The sequence below is a fragment of the Papaver somniferum genome, chromosome 5 (assembly GCF_003573695.1).
Source record: "Papaver somniferum cultivar HN1 chromosome 5, ASM357369v1, whole genome shotgun sequence".
NCBI lineage: Eukaryota > Viridiplantae > Streptophyta > Magnoliopsida > Ranunculales > Papaveraceae > Papaver > Papaver somniferum.
The window spans coordinates 187,675,608-187,679,978 of NC_039362.1; the positions used below are offsets into that span (position 1 = coordinate 187,675,608).

At 38.4% G+C, this 4,371-nt stretch overlaps 1 pseudogene; it reads right to left on the reverse strand.

Annotated features, from left to right (window-relative positions):
* Nucleotides 1-3,582: 3,582 nt before the first annotated feature.
* LOC113284850 lies at nt 3,583-3,682 on the reverse strand (annotated as a pseudogene).
* Nucleotides 3,683-4,371: the final 689 nt, after the last annotated feature.

Sequence of the window (4,371 nt, forward strand, 5' to 3'; positions counted from 1 at the left end):
ATGCAGTCAACAGTGTTGGAATGGAGTTCGTAGGGTGTTGTGTGTTGCCATGGATGAGAAATTGCAGATGTAACTGAAATGGAGAATGGCTCAAGCAGTGCAAGAATGATGCAGTGGCGTTGTTGATAGTTGGAGCTCAAGTTTCAGGTGGTTTGGTTTGATGAGTGTAGCTGCTGCCTTTGCAGATGGGTTTTGCTGGCTGTATTGCAGTTGATGAGCACGAAAGTGCGACGCATTTTGATAGACACATTTTTGTGTCCGATTTGTCTCGATTCTAAATATTGTTAGGGCTCATTTTTGTACTTATTATGGTGTTGTATTTATTTGTAGGTATTTTTGGCCAATAAACATTTTTGGAAAAAAAATTGGCTCGAAAGGTTGTCGGGAAGCACCCGGAGGACACTTGCTATTCGGACCCCCGGTTGGATAAGGAGCACCCCCAGGACACCCCCAAGGCAGCTGTTATTCGCACCCCCACTCTGGATAGGGGGTGCCCCCTTTCTTGACAAATTCGAATTTCAAATTGGCGGGAATATGGTGTACAAGATGCGTATTTTCCTGGGAAGAGCTGGATTAAATTTTTTTGAGTTTTTCTCAGTGTTTGACGCTAGAATGGATTGGTACCACCCTGTTACGACTAAACAGGGGTTGTAGGTCTTCTAAATTCGAAAATATAGCGCATTATGTGGAGTTAGGGCTGAACAGAGGAGATGGAAATATTATCGGATTTTCTGAAATTCCGTGAAGTATTGGAGAGGTTTCTTACGTGGAGATGAGTTGGGATGTACATGATGAGTCAGAACAGAGATTGTAGGTGGCACAGATTCGAAAAAATAGGCATCAATCTTCGGTTTGGATAAAACAGGGCACTGGTTATTTGTGGAAGTTTCATTGGTTATATTTGTGGAAGTTTGGTGTTGTGAAGGAAGGATTTACTCTCTGGGATTCGTATCTTTCAGTTTTAGGAAGTTTTATAACTCACAAACCGCATAACGAAGATTTCGTAGAGAAGAAAATTCCGAGTATTACTGCCGAAGAAAAGAGTTATTTTTGGGACTTCACTTGCCTTATACGGGACCTTCCGTGTATATATATGAGGCTAGGGAGTCGCAGAAGGTAGTACGTACACTTTGGGGAAGTTTAGAACATAACATAGCATAAAAACACCAGGTTGCAGAGATACAGGCGAGAGGAAGAAGAAGAACACAGAACAGCAGTAAAAGACAGTCGCAGAACTCGTGGCCTTTGCTTTCAAAATTCAATCACTTTGTCACAATTTCTGTAACAATTATTCAGAGTTCGCAACAGTTCTGTTTTAGGGTACTTTGTAACAGTGGTTCATAACAATTATTTCCGTTACAAACACGCTGTTTTATACTTTCTCTTCTTTTTAATCAACTTTTGAGCAAAAAACATGTATTTTGAGCAAGTGGTTAATATGAGGAGCTAAACCCCATCGCTGAGGCGATAGAGGAAGCTATTTTTCCAACAAAAAGTGGCATATTCTTATTTATTTATTTATCGCAATTATTTTTATGATTGTTTTGCCTTGAGTGAAAATTGTTTGAATGATTCTTGTTAAGCAATTGTTATTTCTTTTGATAGAGCATGCTTGGACCTAGATTTTTGATGTTCTATGCTTCGGATTTTCACTTGTTATTTTGAGAATCTACTTGTTGCAATAGTTTAGAATCAAATTGAACGAATAATTGCATGAATATAAATATTGGATTAAATCACTTTGAATTTGGAAAATAGTGGAATCTTAGCCTCAGTGTTCTTTTTAATATTGATATCAACTTTGATTGAGTTTGCTATAATTTTTAGTGAGTTTTCTATTTTAATATTAGAATTTAAGTCTAATTAATATCCTTCACAAGTCTGAGAATCGAACCACTTTTACCATTATCTACTAATCACATCAATTTTTGGCGCCGCCGACGCGGACTTGTTTTTAGGGTTTTAGATTTATTTTATTGTTATTTTCTTTTTTTTTCTTTTTTTATTTTTATTTTTTTTTTTATTTTTGTCCTTTTTTATGTTTTGGGGTATTTATCTTGTGTCTACAGGTTCTGGATCATAAAGAAAATTGAGCCAAAGAGTTTGGTGATTTCATAAAGACTTGGAGCTAAAGATTAAAGCAAAAAGAACAGAAAAGAAGACAATTTTATTTTAGACAATTTTAGTTTAGGGTTTGTTCATTTTCTTTTAGAAAAAAAACTGTATTAGGGTTTATTATTTTTGTAATTTTTCTTTATTTTTGTTTGGACTTTTGGACTTCGGACTTTGGGACATTATTTTTTTTATTACCCTACGGAAGGGTACTTTAAATATAAATTGTTTGCAGAGAAGGAGGACAATTACGATATTGTCTATGCACCTTGGGTTCGTACACTAGACATCGGAGTCAGTGGCCCGAGTCGACTGCAACCGATTCATCCCCCGTCTGGAACGGGAGGTAAGATTCTAAACACTCGCGAATCCCCTATCAGCGAGTTACTGGACTCCTTCGTATGCATATATGTTGAGGACTGAATACGGACATTTATTTTTCTAGTAAAGGGCAAGGCCTGGCCATACAAGAAAAGGGTTCGGATTTCATCATCATTCTCTTCTTGCCCGCTTTAGGAACACGTAACCTACGCGAACCTAAGCCTAAAATTTTGACTAGAACGAGACCGATAGGGTAACGAGCTTAACAGGAAAGTCATTCGAAAAATATTGGTTACTCTTTTAAGCATACTTCGAAGTTCTTGACGGTTTCTGTAATTTGAATGCGTGACTGCGCCGCCTTGTAATACTGGTGAGGCCTTGGGTATCAAAGCTCCACCGATCTTCCCTCGCCTCTATTCAACTTACGTTAACTCGGATTGATTCCAGAGGGGTTTGTTTAAATTGTAACGAATTCCCGTTCAAAGGATTAGAAGCTGGTCTAGAAACAATCTAAGTGGAGCCATCATGCTTTTTGTTTGCTAGAAATCAATAGGTTTGATTTGGTTGAGTCGGCCTTGATCTGTGTTTGCTTACCCTTCCAATTTAGAAAATTCTATTGTATTCCTGAACGTAAAAGAGACGCACTAGGTAGATTTGTTAAATAGAAACCTAGTAGTTCGAAGCGTCTCGATTACCTTAATCTAGAAAGTCCGACTTTTGAAGAGTCTGTTTTTGAACGTCCTTTGACTGAGGAGAGAATCCCTGTTGCTCCGATAGCGCCAGAAATGGCAACTTTGAAAGCTTTGTTGAATCCAACTAGGACTACTCGTCCTTCGTGTATTAAGTTAGCTGAAACGGAGGCACCCTATGAACTGAAACCTGGGACCTTACAGATGCTCCCAATCTTTTTAGGGAAAGAAAATGAAAACCCTTATTACCATGTTAGGGATTTTGAGGAAATTTGTAGTACTCTAAGAATTAGAGGCTTAGATGATGATGCTTTGAAACTTAGGTTATTCCCATTTTCCCTGAAAGATAAGGCCAAGTCGTGGCTGTATAGTTTGGACTCCGAGTCAATTGAGACATATGAACAACTTACATCTGCCTTTTTCAATAAGTTTTTCCCTAGGCACAAAACATCGTCTATTAGGACGCAAATATGCACATTTTCACAACAAGAGGGAGAATCTTTATATAGGTATTTGGAAAGGTTCAATGATTTATTATCCCAGTGTCCTCATCATGGTTTAGAAAAGGTTAGGCTAGTTCAGATCCTTTATGAGGGTTTAGATTATTCCACAACGACCATGGTTGAGTCTCTATGCACTGGTGGATTTGAAAACCAAACTGTTGATGCGGCGATGGAATTTTTTAATGAAATCGCCGAAAAAACCCAGCAATGGGAAAATAGTAGGGCACCCCAGAAAACAATTCTTTTAAGTAGAGGAAACGTTAATAGGGTAGAAGGAGGCTATGAATCAGATGCCAAAATTGGCTAGCAAAAAGGTTAGAAGCCTTAGAAGTGGGCCAGACTAGTGGTAGAGTGGAGCCTTTTTGGGAAGGCCAGAATATTGAAGAGCAGGCCAATGCTCTTTATAATAACACTAGATTTGATAACCGTCAAAAGATTGACCCATATTCAGAAACCTATAATCCTGGTTGGAGAAACCATCCGAACCTTTCGTGGTCTAAGGGCCAAAGTCAAGGTCAGTTTAGTAATTCTAATGCTCCCCCAGGTTTTGGCTATACTAAGAATCCTTCAGGACTAGCTCAGTTTCAGAATCAGTCAGATAAGAAAATCCTAAGTTTAGAGGAATCTCTCGCCTTGTTAACTCAGCAAACTGCAAAATTCAGTTATCCGTAGAACAGAGTCTACAAGCTAGTAACAGGATAGGACAAGAAAATAGTCAGGCTATTTCCGAGTTAAAAACCCAGGTT